A 15994-nucleotide genomic window follows, 5' to 3' on the forward strand; every position below is an offset into this window, starting at 1 on the left:
TTTGAGGAGTAAGGGGATAGGTGACAGGAAAACAATGTATATTCAAGTATGCTGAGTTGTGTCTTGTCCCATCCTGCCTTCTTTCCCTTGCAGACTTTAAACTCTGACCTGCCTTCTTTCCCTTGCAGACTTTAAACTCTGACCTGAAAAGGGGCTTGTATCAAAATTTACAATTTACCCTCCAAAACAGTGTACTCATTGTTTATCTTAAGTACAGCAGATTGCCTCTTAAAAAATGAACCCAGCGTCTCAGCAGTAAACAATTCTCTCTTTTTATTTTATTTTTTAATTTATTTTTTTAGTAGTTATTTGCTTGGAAATGCCTTGACTTCACTTGTGATCCTGAAATATTTTTTGTTCCTGAAAGCCCATGAAAACAAAGACAGGCATTTGCTAGGGACCAGAGTGAGAAATTTTGAGTATTTCATCTTATGATAAGTGAATAATTAAAACAGGTGGAAAATTAGTAGGTCTTAAGTATTTATGTAGTGTTCTGTTTCTATTACAAGTCTCCACTTTCTATAACTAAGAGAGGACATTAGTTTGTCTTTTTGATGTGGAGACAAATAATAAATCTTGCATTTACTTCTGTCCTTGTAGTAAATCATGCTGAATTGCTTTGCAGTTTTCAGGTGGGATTCATCTCATCTCACCTAAGCTGTTCAAAAACATCAACAATAAAAAAGGCAGCTAGCAGAAGGTAGCCATCTTGTCTTCCCTTTTAGTCAATGAAGAGCAATGGTCTACTTGAAGTGCGGGACATTCTGTTCTGATAGAGGTATGTAAGAGAAACATAGCCTATGATGAGCACCAAGAAATGTCTCTCTTCATTGACAGGTGCTAGATCTAGTTGAAGTACAGCTTTTCCACTGTGGTGGTGTCGTCTGTGAAAGGGAGAGACACCCTGACATGACTGGTGGTTTTAGTAGATGTAGGATGGTCGGATGTAGATTTGGTAAGGTGAATGCTGATGGCAATGTCTCTGGACAGATATTTATTTCTTACTGCCCTCCTAGGGAAAGGTTGTGGCACACTACACACTGAATTTCTGCTTCAGCACTTACGTAACGCCTGGATGCTGTATCAGAGGTGGGACCAGTGGGTGGCTGTGCACAAAGCAGAGTGTTGAACCTGTAAGTACAGTCTTGGATGTGCCTGAGGCACCCAACTGTCACAAACAAGGATATGCAGTGTACCGTCCTGCTTGCCAACAGGATGCCTACAGGATCCGTGGGAGAAGCCTTTTGGGTAGGAGTGAGGTGAGACATACAGTCAATGTTGCTGCTCTGCAAACCTCTTCCACTTGAAAAATGCTGAGCACCTTGGCCTAATTCCCTAGATAAATTACTTAAATTATGATTAGATTGTCCATTTGGAAAGAGCTGAAGCAGAGAGATTTCTTGATGTTACAGGGGCAGCTTTTAAAGAATTCAGGTTCAATTGCTTAAATACTTGGAATAGGATTCATCTCTTCTGCCTCTAGAAGTGTACGGTTGAAATGATATCTGTTTTTGAGCTATTCACCTTTGGCTCCTGTTATAGTCAGCAGAAAGAAGCTGGGACTGCCAAAGGGCATGTCTTAGACACCAACTGCATGAGAGACAACTCACCCAACCTGAAGTGCTTAACTTTTCTCACCAACTCGGCTCGCCTGGAGCAATTAGCTCAGACTAGACACCATGGCTTTAGACATTAAGTAGGATGAATCCTCTTAGTATGTAGGCACTGCTCCTTAAAAAATATAGATAAAAATTCTCCCCCTACTGAAATTAGAGGAAAACTTGTTGCTGACTTATGATCTTCCAACTGCGTGGGACTACTATAAAAATAAAAATAATGTGGATGCTTCTGTGCTAGCAGGATCTAAGCCCTACTTACCACTGTTTAGTACAAAATAAAAGTCTCTGTCGATTTTAACTGGTATCATGTTAAGATCCCAAGTGTACATCCTTCTTTGGTATAACCCATTGTGTACCAGGATGAGTTTTCTGGTGTCACATTGTGTTGCGTGTCAGAGCATGCACAGTAAGATTTAGTGTATGTCTACATTGCAGTCATGGAGTGCAGCTTTAAACAGAAGATGGCTTTAAACTAGCTGTACAAAATACTGTGGCAGGTACTCTGCACAGCTGGGGGCTGTGCTGCTGCAGGCTTCTGTGCCTGAAATGGGAGATCTGCTTCAGTCCACACGTTGTGCTACCTCACCTGCACTTCTTGCAGCCTACAGCCATCACTGCCCTATTGCTACCAGTGCCTGCCTTCTTTCCAGTGGCCCCTCTGGCTCTTGCTGCTGAGCAGCCAGCAGGCTGGGTATCAGAGGTGACTTAAGGTGGTGCTGAGGTGGGCTGTGATGTGTGTATGAAGGAGAAGTGGTGCAAACTGTCTGTCTGTAATGGCCTTTCCCTCATCCCTAACACTACTCCTTGGGTTCCTGTTGCTTCTGCTGTTGCCCAAGGTTAAGCTGCCACCAGTGGTACCCTAAGTGGCCAGAGAAACATGCAAGAAGCTGAGGAGTGGAGAATACAGAAAGATGACAGAGGTAGAAGACCAACAAGCTTGTTACCCTCCCACTTACACATCCAGTGTAAGGGGCTACGTCTTTGCTGTCTTTGCTGTGCCACCGAGAACAGAGGGCCATTTGCACCAGTGTTTGCATCATGTTCTCATCATCTCTTTCATGAGGATCAGCAGAATACAATACAGAAAGGAACTTGTTTCACCATTCGGGGATTTCAGGGCATGTGTTTCCCTTGGTTCACCTTCCAGGTCTGCTGCATAGTGGAGTAAATGAGCTGAAGGTGCTAAGCATGCTGGCAGAAAGTGGGAGCTGCTGTGTTGACTCTGAGAGCAGGCTTGAGAAGTCCCAGCTATGCTTGGCATGCCCCAGAGTGGCTGGGGATCTTGAAAAGCTGGTCAGGGAAGTGAGAGAATGAGGCTTTAAAAAATGTTATTGGGCACTAGGGACAGGCCAGGAAGGGGTTTAGAGTGTGTTGTCGTGGTTCAGCTGACAGATAGCAACTGGTGAGCAGCAGTATCTTGAATACTTTGCGTGATTGAATCCTGTGCTAGGTAGTCGAACCTGAAGATAAGCTGATGAAAACGTCCCTTTACAGAGAAGCTGTGCTAGCTAAAGGCTGAATCACTTTGAAAAGCACTTTTAATTATTCTAGCACAAATTCTGTGTGCAAGCACAGCCTTGGTGGTAAGGAGAGAGATGCCAGTAGTGAAGTGTTAAGACTGGTCCGTGCTCTCTAGACCAGGCTAGCACACATGGAAAAGACTGTATCAGAGAAGAAAATAATTTCCAGACCCTTTGCATTATGATGATACATGTTAATCTATCCTGTGTTAACAGGATCTGACTGATGATCAAGCTGTGATTCAGGCCTCCAAGCCAGAGAAAACACACAAGAGTGCTGTAAAAGGTACGGAAACAGAGGATCAAGAGAGTATAAGGAAGCTTGCCAGATCTGCGTGGTATCCTAAGCTCCACCAGCCTGTTTGGCAGCCTTCTCTTTGCAGTGCAACAAGAGTCACTGTCATGAGCTGGCTGCACACTGAGGGGTCGGATCTGTGACCTCATATTTCAGCCCTGCGCTCCTGTAGTGGCTCAGCTGACCCCTGCAGCCAGGGATCAGATGGAAAGCCATTAGGGGTGGTTCCTTACCAGCACAATGTCCAGACTCATGTCACTGCTGCTTCGAGTCACCCTGGGAGCAATCATCCATGCATTGATTTTATGGCAGGGCTGACACTTGCCTTCATTCTTTTGGAGCCGGAGAGAATTGCTCTTAACCATGCCCCCTGCCGCCTCGGGATATAATCTCAGGAGCATAGTTTAGGGGCACAGTCAGCTTCAAGGAGCATTACTTTGCTTCAGTGCATTTTTATGTGTTTTCTTTTCCCTGCAGGCTTTTCTCTGCTAAGGGGGATTTTTGGACCAGTGAATGCACTTTTTTTTTTTTTTTTCCCTGTTTCTTTTCTTTTTCTTATTAGTAAAGCAACAGTCAAAAAGCCTGTGTCTGTATGCTTTTGCCAAACATACAAATGTTTGGCCAATTTGCTACTGGATAACATCCTGGGCTTATGTCTTAGCTCCCAGCTTGGTGATAATATCCTCCCTTAGCAAAGGATTTTACAAGCAGATGCACATATCAAAATCAGTTCACCAACATAACCACAGTTTGAAGCCCCCGTTTGCCAAAACCACAATCCTGGGAATGCATTTTAAGGATACAGCTTCTGTGAGATTATTTATGCAAAGACATACTTTAGTTTTGCATCAGGACCAAAATAAGATTTTTTTTCATAGGTCAGAAATCCTTTGAAGTACTTTTTTTTTTTTTTTTTTTTCCCTTTAATTCTCATTAGTTTAATTAATTGTTGCTCTCTTTTGAAATTAAAGAGAACAAATTGTTCTCCCAGTACTAAAGGGTACAAGAAAATAATTGCAAACACTGTGTTTTTACCTGCATTTTTATTGTTTTTCTCCTGAATGGAAACACAGGAAAAAGGGAGTTAAATTGTTCATGGAAAAAAAAAAAGGCATTATATTAAAGCCAGAAATATATTCACGTGGTGATTTCTTGTGGATGCATATAGCATTGCAATGTTCTGATAATGGAAACAATTTGTTTTAGAAACAGTATAAAGGTTGCTAATTTCCAAATAATGAGAAATGGTGTGCTTGACAGGTTTTTCTTTATGGTATTTATACCGCAAGTGTAGTAGCAAATACCAGGAGCAGAGGCAAAGCCAAGCAGGCTTTCCAACAGCTGCTGCGACCCCTGCTGTACTGCTGCCAAAGCTGGTGTGATGGGACAAGGGGAAGGACACTGGCTTTTAGAGGTCCCACTGTGTGATTAGCCCCCTCCCTTCATTTTTTTTTTTTTTTTCCTAGAGAAAATTTAGAGGAAATTTTTAGAGGAAAACCAGGGCAACACTTGCGTGTGCTGAAGTGGGTGCATTTTCCATATCATTGTTTTCCACAAACAAGTATCTCTGAAAAACATGCACAATTGGGAAAGATAACCTGGCTGTGAAGCTTGCAGAGATCCATTTCTGCCAGATTGTTTTTCATTTTCCTATTGCATTTCATGGGGAGAGAGGTTGTGCTTACTCATTGCTGTTGTATGAGGCAAATGGGGTTGGTGTTTTGTGGGCTAATAGGATGGGAGGTGGCTTCCTGCCCTGTGTCAGTGGGAGATAAAAGTGCCTTCTTGTCTCATGGGTCCTTTTGGAACAAACCATCAAGCTAGGTGTTAGAAAAAGAGTTGGTGAAGTGGGTGGAGAAGGAGGGTTGCTGGAGCAGAGTGCATACGTTATGCTCACTAACTATTGATCTTCTGAGTGTATTGGTCATTTTGCTCTGACAATATTTGGGATGAAATGCAGTGATGGGCTATTTAGCCAGCTGGAGCTGATATTTTAGGAAGAATGGCTAGCCTGGATTTTATTCAGCTAAAGAACAACCTGGAACTGGAATGGGAAAACATGAAGACATCCACCCATGCACTACCTCTTTCCAAGATGTGAAGGTTGAAGGAAGGCTGTTATATCTACTGCTTTCACCAGCTCATTTCTTCCCTGCGTGGGAGACCAGTTAGGAAGCAAAGAAGTGTTTCCCCTTCAATGCATAGTAAGAATGTGTGATGACAGAGAATGCCACAGAAAGACCTCACAGATTTTAACAGAAGATGAACTATCCTATGATATTCAGTAGAGACATGGTCATATTTTTAGTGAGTTTTCTACTGAATTCCTTACCAGTGACATAGTTTTCCAAAACATTTTAGAAAGGTTAACATAGGCCCTTCAGAACTCAATAAACCTCTAGGCTGATAGCAATAGAAGCTCTTTAAATTTACAGTCTCTTGGGGTTTTGTATCTACTAAACCCTCTAAGACATTACCTGTAGCCCAAACTGCAAATATGTAGAAACTAAAGTCTGGGACTTGCAAGCTCAAAAAATGTGACTAGCAGGAACATGCAAAGCTTTCCTCAATGGACTATGTGCATGGCTTATGCTCAAGGAAGCTAGAAAGATAAATGGTCAGGGAAGACTTACAAGAGTTGAAAAGCAGACAAAAAAAAATATTAAAGAAGAATTACGAAATGTCCATGAGAAAAGGAGAACTGAGACCCCCATGAAGTGATGCACAGCTTCCTTTCTTATTTGGCTTCTCTGTCATGTCACAAATGGGCTTTTGACTCTGTGGCACAAGGGCCATCCATCTTATACACTACATACAGAGACTGGTATCCCACTTGCTCACACAAAAACACACAACAACTCTTATTATTGTTTCTGATATTATTTTGATTATTTGGTGTATCCTAGATAGGAGCCTGTAACTAAAACAAGATTTAAATGTAGATTTTAGTTGAACAGATACTGAAAAATATCTCTTTAGCAAAGCCTTTTGCTATTGCTCTTTGCACCCTGGGGAGACTTCAGATGCCTGATCATTTCCCTTGGCCCCCCAGCTCTGGGGAAATCGTATCTTTTTGCTGGCTCCCTTGGCTTCTCAGGCAATGCAAAGAGCTGGCTCAATGTGAGACCTAAATGACAATTCATTGCCAGGAGGGAAGTAATTTTCAGGCCTCCTCCCCTTCTTCTTGCCATGAATATAATAATACACTGTGGAAACATTACTGGGGTAATCTGAAAACAGCAATGCTGTCAGAAATCAGAAAACACTTGATAGTACCAGTCATTCACACAGCTTAGTTATGATGTTTAGAATCACAGTACATCATATTTCAGTCTTCACTGACATCCTGCTGGATTTTTCCCCAATGAGAAGTCATCTTTGAATTAAACTACAGTAAGCACTGCAGGTTGGACATTGTTGTTATTATTTCTATTCTCCTCCCTCCCACCCATTCTCCCCTTTTTATTTATTTATTTATTTTTTCAAAGACCTACTTCATGTTGTAAAGATCATCAGCTGAAATGAATGCAGCCCAGCTGGGATTTGCTGGAAATGCGTTCAGCTTGGCAACACCTCTCACAGAGTGGCTGGGTCCCTAAAAGCTTTGTTTAAAATGATGAAATGAAAACAAAGGAGACATAATTAGCTGGTGTGTAATAATAGACAAGGCTTGTATCCAGCTACTGTAAAAGTCATTTAATGAAGGGTAATCTGGACATAAGCCCGCACACTATAGCTGTAAAATATTTAAGCTTTTTAATGAGAGGGAAAATGGAGAGAAGGGTTTGCTAATGTGATTAGGAAAGATGCCTTTCATAACCATTTTTACAAGGGGTTGCAGTTCCTAAACCAAGGTTTGTAGCTTTCTTGAAGCCAAAGCAGCAATAAAACTTTTATACCATACCAACAGTTAAAAGCTACATACATCACATTGGTTTTATATGTCTGAGTGGGAACATCACTGTACTGCTTTTTGTGTCTGCAAGGGGCTACACTGGCTACTGAGTAGCATCTCCAGCTTTTTCCACTTACCTCAGATTGTGGAGTGCTTGTGGAGGAGCAATCATTAATCTTAAACTGCAGTGAAATTTGCTTTCAGTGATGTTCTTTCTCATCCTCCCCTCCTTGTTCTGTTTTTCCTGTCCATGTTCCCTCTCCTCCCTTCCTTTCTCCTTCTCAGAAAACTCCCTTTTCTCATACTCTCTGCACCTGAACAGATGCTGCCTGATTTGAGGGGGCTGGATGTTCCGATGTGATGAATGCATACCATTATTTTTAATTTCCTTCACAAGTTTTGTTACCTCTGCCTGGGAGGGTAAATCTGTCCTCCCACAGGGAGTACCTGGCTTCTTTTGTGTAATCAACAGAGAAAGGTGGTCACCTGAGAAAGGTGGACACTTCTGAAAACCTCCTAAATTAGATATGTTCCTCTCTTCATTCAACAAAATGAATGGAGACTTACACATTCCCGTGACTAGCAATTTCTGAGATAAAGTAGGGGCTGGCAAGGGCCATGTGATGTTGAGACAAGGTGTGTCTTTATGCATGGCTGTCTCATATCTAGAACAACTGAGACAGGCTGATTTCCCTCCTGAACCTTTTTGTGGGAATGATGTGCCCGATCCCTGAGGATGGCTGGGTACGTCCAGCAGTGCCTTCCCTGCACTCCCTTGGGCCAGCAACTGTGGGGAAGGAGGGCTTGGTGGTGGGGAGGAGCTGCCAGGCAGAGGATGGGAGTTTTGGAAATTTATAGGGTGAAAGGAAGAACGTCCTGGGAATTCATGCATCCCCATTGTGCCAAAATGTCTCCCGAGCAGTGCTTGCCTGGTTGGCTCCATGTGTGCTGCCACTGCTCAGCCAGCTTCAGCTGTGCTCTTCCCCTTGTTTCCTAGCTGCCTGTTTTCAAGGGCTCCATGGATTACACTCATTGTCAGTACAGCCAATTAGGGAAATTGTTTCTATTATTTCAGTGATATCTCACGGAAATAACATGCTCAGAGACATGGGTTTCTTGCTCCTTCAAAGTCATGGCTTTGCCATTTGAATTTTAGCTCAGAGGTTTTTACTTAGGTACACTTATACACAATAACATCTGTAGGTCTGTCCCTCACGTTCTTGCAAATTCTTCATTTAAGCTTCCTTGTAGGAATGGAGGTAATAAATATTCATGTGTTTCTTCCTACCTTGATATGCTAATTCTAGTGTGAATGGTAATCAAGAAGCAGTTAAAAAAGATGACTGCCTTCTGGTATTATTTATCAGTCCTGCACTGAAGTATTGGGCTGGGGGTGTGTGACAACGCCAGCTAAGGGTGATTTAACATGAATTGCTCTCTGGAGATCTCTCTTCTGCTTTTTGCTTTGTATAAAAACATTTAAGATGACTAAATTCCTTATTTATTGCCTCAGTGAGTTGTCTCAAATTAGGTGAAATCAGTTCTTCCTTCCCCACCTCTTTCCCAGCCTTCTAAATAGCATACTGAATTCTTATGCTTCAAGTTGTGTGCCAAATAGTAGAATTTACTTCAGTGAGTTAGTTAAATGAAGCCTAAATGTTTGTAAGAGTAGTGCATCTTTTATAGTTACCAGCTTTATAATATAAACTGAAGTAAGAGTTCATTTCTGAACAAGCTGGATGTTCAAGTTGGATGGATGTTCAAGGTGACTAATTTAGTGCTTCAAGCAGGGTCACAAAAATAGTTTCACAATATTGGAGAAATGCCTAAAAGGAACTTTAGACACTAAGATCCACAAGCTTTGTGTTGGAAAGCTTCATATTTGAAGAAGCTGGGACACAAACCTAGACTTTGCTGCCCATTTTTATCTCAAGTAGAGATCCAAGCAGATGCATTGTACCCAATATCAGTGAAATACGTGGAAGTTTACATGTGAGTTTTGCATTGGGATTTGCAGAGAGGGATTGATCTCTGCACAGAATATTATAAGAAAAATGTAAAGAGTTACAACTTTTTCTCAGCCAATTATTTGTACAAGCTGAAGATCTTAGAAATATTATTGACTACAGTGGCAGCTGGGACCTGCTATCATCAGCACCAGGACATGACCGAGTTAGAAAAACAGCTGTGGCTCCAATCAAACCAGTCAAGCCAAGCTAACCCACAAGACAAATGTCTGAAAGAAAGACAAAAGACAGCTTGAGCTACTTGAAAATTGCTAACTCTAATCAGCATGTGTAAACTCTGTTACACCCCATACCACGTTTGCTGTGTGTCATACAAATGTTCAAAATTATTTTTATTTTTTTTTTTTAGCATTTCAATAAAATCGTAAATAACAAGAAGGATTGGAAAAACATGTAACCCCAGTGTAACTAATTTCCCATATCACAAGCTGTTCCCCATTTTTAATAAGTATGGAATGATGTCTATAACGTCGACAAATCTTGATTCTGCTGAAGATCAAATGACCTTTGAACGTAAGGGGTTAAAAAGACCAGATGCCCAGAATTGACTTCATTGTAGATTCAAAGTGCTCAAAGCTAAAAGCTAAAAGACTAAGCATTGTCTTTTCTCATTTGAAGTTGCAGGTCACCGAGGTTACATACTCCAACTATGTGAAGGCCCTATGAATATGAAGACTTCTTCCTTTTAGCTGCTTTGGTAGCAGAATAGCACGTGGTTATAAATTACAATTTTCTTTTTCAAATGGCTAGAAAGACAACAAAAATTTGAAACTGATTCAAATAGGTCCAATTTCAAACTGTTTAACATCGGAACTCTAGGGGTTGTATTTCATTGGTGGAAGATGGCACTCCAATGATGTCAGTGTGGCTCACAAACTTCAGCATCACCAGATGTACCCATAAACTGTAAACATCCTCTTTATTCTGTTTTCCCATCAGCACTGAGCAGGTTAAAGAAGAATATTTGCCTTGGTAAGCAGTCAAAAATTTTCCAGTCCATGAAAAGTGTTAGTAAACATTGTGTAAAATGTGTATTATAATTAAATATGACTTCTCTACCCTCTTCTATAATAGCTTTACTTTAAACATATTATGTTTTTTAAAAAGTGTTTTTTGTTTGTGAGATTGATTGCTTGTCTGATTGATTAGATAAAATTTGACAAATGATATTTGATCCAGGCCTAGATTAGCAAGACCCAAGTCACGAGGATGATGGAGGCTGCAGGATGCAAAACTATTTTTGTGCTTGCACTTGAGCAGTCCTTGGGAAAGTGATATTCACTGCATTGGAGATTTATTCAGTCTCATTATTGCTATTTCACTGTGCTGCAAGCAGGGCTTGAGTGGGGAGGACTCTGAGAATGTGAGAATTTAGTATTTCTCGTTAAAGATGTGCAGAGACAATAGAAGGAAGAGTGGGACCTCTGCCAGAGTTGTCAGAGGAAGAAAACAGGTCATTGATGCCTTCTATCAAAATGACAAGTCCCAGTAGGAGTTCCTCAACAGGGGCTGCTCGGGAGCCCTGGAAAGGTAGTCAATTTTGTTGATGACAGGGGTGATCAGGAGCTGGCATTGTATCCACTGCACCCCCGCAACTGTACTGCTGTATGACCTGCTGGTGGGAAATGCACTGTACAAAGACAGAGGCACCGCTGGCATGGTAGGAGTCCTGCACAAGTTTAGAGATGTCAGGAAAACACTGACAGCCCATGCTTTTCAGATTTGGTAACCAGCTGATGCATGGCTTGTGTAGCTGTGCTAGGAGGATAGCTGACCTCTACATGCAGTTCTGTGGTGGTGAAGCCAGTTAAATGTATGCTTCTCATTTATATTGTTTTGCCTCACTCCTGCTGAAGTTTGCATGTTTTTTATTACCCTTCTTCTTACAGTAATAAGATTGTAAGAATTACTTCTGTTACAGCAAAATTCTTCTCTTTAGCTTACAAATGTCATTTTCACTCAGGCTGGCCCTCATATGCAGGAGAAAATCACAGCTGTTCCTGACTGGCTACCTTCTGGGGAACCTGCTTGGTTATGGTGGACTAAGGATGAAGGGCTTACCTCAGCAGGATCAAGAGGGGAACTCTGCAGATGAGGTAACAAGGAGCGAAATTACCACTACACAAACAATTTCATTTAAGCTTTCAGTACAAGTTTTAGATCTTGGTACTTTAGTGCTATTCCCTGCTGTAGGCTATTCCCTGCATTGGTCTTATCCAATTGTCACTGTCCAAATGTTAGGTGCCTAATCTGAGCTAGTTAGCAACCTGTTTCTAGACTCTACTGCCAATGGGGAGAAAGGAAGAGAGAGAAGGGATCCATCCTTCCTATTTTATACGTTTGTGCTTGACCCTCTCTGAACTATCTCATACTTTTTTTCTTGAAAAGAACAAAATGAAAGAATCTGGTGGCTGCAACATTTAGAGCTACCAGAGCCTGAGCCTCAGCTTTGCCACCCATTTTGCTAGACTGGAAAGATGGACTGTTTCATCATAGAATCTTAGAACAGCTTGGGTTGGAAGGGACCTCACAGATCATCTAGTTCCAACCCCCCTGCCATAGGCAGGGACACCACCCACTAGATCAGATCATACAGGGCCTCATCTAACCTGGTCTTAAACCAGGTCTTCTAACCTGATGTTGGAAGTCTCCACAAAGATTCTAGTATCGCTGCAGAGGATGGACTCAGAGCTGGTTCACTGCCATTCTCATACTGGGGAGCGGTAGCACAGCTGAAATTTCATCTGTAATCATTTTTTTCTTAGATGTAATGCAGGCTTGCATATCTAAAATGCTTTCTAGATTCAGGCCTCATTGCTGTCTTCATGGGAAATTTTTACACTGCAAATGTGTTCTCCCTAGACACAAAAAGAACGGTTTATCTGTAATGTGTGATGACACATTTCTCTAGAACAGAAATGAGTGTTTTACTCAAACAAGACTCTGCTAAACAATATCAGTCTTCCTCTTTGCAAAATGGGCAGTTATTAGTAAGGTATTTGTGTGAATGTCCTGGCCATAATGCATTTTCTTTTTCATTTTATCTTGATCAGTAGCTCTTCATTAGTGCTCTTAGATCTTAGATCTTAGGATGTGCAATAGGTTATGCTAACTGGCTGGGAGGCCAGATATAGAAACTGGCACTGAATGAAACTCACATGGTCACTGCTTGCTACACAGGTAGCCAAGAGGGCATTCACCAGCAGTATATGAATTGTTTAACACTTCTTTAAAAAGCAGCACATCTTTTCTGGGTGCAAATACCTGTTCCTCTCAGTCCAAATGAACACTTACTTTTCACTCCATCAGCAGTGTGACTATTCCCTTTGCAAATCTCGGTCAGAGAGGTCATGCATTTTCATACAAATCCATGGGATTTTTGGGTGCTGAATATACCTAGATGTCAACATCTACCTTAAAATGCTTCGACTGAAGAAATATGGGAAAACAGCTTTCATGCAGGCATCAATGAAAGGATTTATTTCATCTTTAGAAGTCAGATGTCCAGTTGAAACTTGTCTTTCTTCCTGTAATTAACAGAAAGAGAGCCATACCTAGGACCTTTCTAACACACACACCATAGAGTAATAGAAATTACTGTTTGCAATTACTTTTCTTTTTATAAATTTTGGAGCTGAATTCCACTTCTGCTTTCCATTGTTTTCCCCTTGATGTCAGTGGGAAGTTGGGTGTTGATGTAGAAATTATGCACCTAAATAACAGTATGGATTTAGGTCAAGTTGGAGACTTTTGCTTGATTGTGTTTGTGTCTGTGAAAGCTCATAAGCGATCCTACCTTTTATTTTCATAGAGCAGAGGAGAAAAAATTCTGAATAAATCCTTTCCTGAGATAAATACTACAATCAGCTGATCACCCATACTTGTGTTCTAAATCTTCATAGCCTCAGTTCTAGTCTTTAATGTATATTTAGAATTGCATATTTATTGTATTTCTTCTCTTGCCTTTAGAATGCCAAGCACACTAATAGAACTATATGAATAATAAATTATAATACTATTTATCATCCAAATTGTTATCGTTTAGAAATTTTCTCTAAAGTGTTTCTTCTAGAATTCTATTCAGCTCTCCCTGATGACACGTTTGGATGAACATTTTTCAACTGTGAATGCCTAAAGTTAGTCAGCTAGACCTATATTTAGGCACAAAAATGAATGACCTGATTTTCAGAGTTGCTGATTACTTATTTTGATGCATTAATATGAATTTAACAGCTTAGCTCTAGGTGCCAAAGTTTTAAGAATGTCATTTTTTTTTCTTTTTTTTTTTCTTTTTTTTTTTTCTGTGCACAACTTGTCTATCAAACCACAGAACACATGCAGAATTAAATTGCTAATGAATGATGACAATATGCCATATAAAAACAATGTTACATTGATTCATTTATTTGTTTAGATGGTTGGGCAGGCTAATTTTATGCACAAAGTCCACGATGAAAGATGATGTGTAGTAACTTGAGCAGAAAAGCATGTATTTCTCCCATTCCATATCAAGACAATGGTGAATTCTGTGTGAAGAAAGCACATCCTCTGTTTTTTTTTTTTGGTCATATAACAAAGAGAAGTATAATCTGAAGACATTTTGTTCACTCAATCAGAAAAGCAAATTTAGTTTATCCTGATAATTTTCATTATGTTAAAAATGCAGGAAAACTGGATACTGCACAATAAATTGGTGCATATTGTAAAACAAATGCCTTTTGGAGAACATTAAGAGCCATATGTTCATTTTAGAGATATATGGTGCCACTTTGAAATATGGCTTCCTTGTTGTTTAAAGCCCCAATTCATCAAAGCACATGGCTACTTTCATTAAAGGGTCATAAGCACTTGCTTAGGGGCACTGTTGAATAGGGGCCTAATAGCCTGATTTGCTACACCTTGCCCAGCTGGGTTTGAGAAGGTCCCTAAACTACTTTGAGGACACCCAAGACTACTTACAGAATAAGGGCTATTGAACTGTAGTGTGAACAGCAGAATCTAAACTTTAAACATAAGTGTAATAGATACTCTTTGTTTAGGATGTTGCCCTTTTTTCCGGTTTTACATTCAATTCTTCTTGATGTGCAAAAGGGTTTTGTGCAAAGAAAGAAGTGAAATGAAGATCAGCTCCTAGGTTTCCTCATCTTTTAGGAGCTGGTCTCTGGACCCTGATTCAACAATGAAGAGACTCCTATGAACTGCAGGGGCAGTGGGGCAGGATTCTACTTTCTGTACTTAATTTGTCTGCAAAAAACTTCAGGAGAACACCTGGAATACAAGTAAGTTGAAGGAGTACTGCATAGCTCCACCTGACATTGTATTGACAGCAGGTGGTAAATGCCTGACTATTGCAGAATAAAACATACAGTCCCTTCAGCACCAGCAGCTGTGTGATCGCTGGGGAGTTGTTTGGTTACATGTGCTTTGTTCACATCTGTCATTTTAACTAAATTGGTGATCTAAATGAATAGTGTCATGCACGGGAACATTACATGGATTTATGACAGCTGAAATATATAGCACCTAGAGGATTTGGGGTCCATGAAGCAGTGAATGGATTTCAGAACAGCATCGTTTTCATCTGTGGTAGATATAACCTTGATCCATTATTCATCATGCTATGCAAAAGAGAATTACACATTGGGTTCACAGGGCAGTCTTCTGGCATTTCAGAAGGAAGAAAAAGGAATTTAAGAGGAAGATTTATACATTTATGTTGCCTATGTTTATGATGTGAGCAAGACAAGTCCAATTTCCTCCTAATTAGATTATAGCAGGTGCAAGTAAATCCAACAGAAGGAAAGCTCCTTGCACAGTATCTATATAGCATTTAGCGTGAGTGTAGCAGAGAGATGAGAAGCATCTCTCTCCCGTGCTTTACCCTCTTTGTGTTCTGACATCCACAAAGCACTTTGCCAGTGGCTAGCAGTGTTATTGGGCTTGGTGAGGTGGCTTCACCCAGGCTTGGATAGCATAGCTGAGAATAGTTGAACCAGCTGGGGAAATGAGTCAAGTTTTAAGATTCATTTCACAGTATGCCATGTTCTTCTGAGAGCTGTGTTGTCTTGGGTACTCCCATTTCCATTCCTGCATACCTTGTTTCATGGAGGCTTGGATCAATTGCTGTCACCCATATAGGAGGCATCACAAAACTTGCCACTTCTCTACTGCTGGTCCTGCCCCATATTCCACATTTTCCTAGAACCAAAGAGGTAGTGAACAAAGGGTAGCACATCCTGGATGCAAACATTGCTTCCTCCAGGCGTTTCCTCTGAGGTAGGGAGTACCATGCATTCTGCAGTCTTCCTGAATGATGTCTCCAGCAAAGCGATGCAGTTGGATGCAGAACACCCTGCCAGTGTCATGCCACAAGCTGCCAGAATTCATCTGTCAAAGATTTCAGGTTCTCTCGGTATTTGTGCATGGTGAGAGTTATTTCCATTTTTAAGCAACACGTGGACCAGTGTTACCTCCATTAAAAACAAAACTAGTGAGTTGAGAAACTTTAATTGCATTTTAAAAGTGAAGGGAGAGACTTTCTACTCTCATTCAGAGTTTAAAACCTGGTATATAAGGAAGGTGAAGATTCCTTTTTTACGTAAACAACTGAAGAGATCAGATCTGTAAGTATGAGATCC

This window comes from Aythya marila (assembly GCF_965140915.1).
Source record: "Aythya marila genome assembly, chromosome: 1".
NCBI classification, from domain to species: Eukaryota; Metazoa; Chordata; class Aves; order Anseriformes; family Anatidae; genus Aythya; species Aythya marila.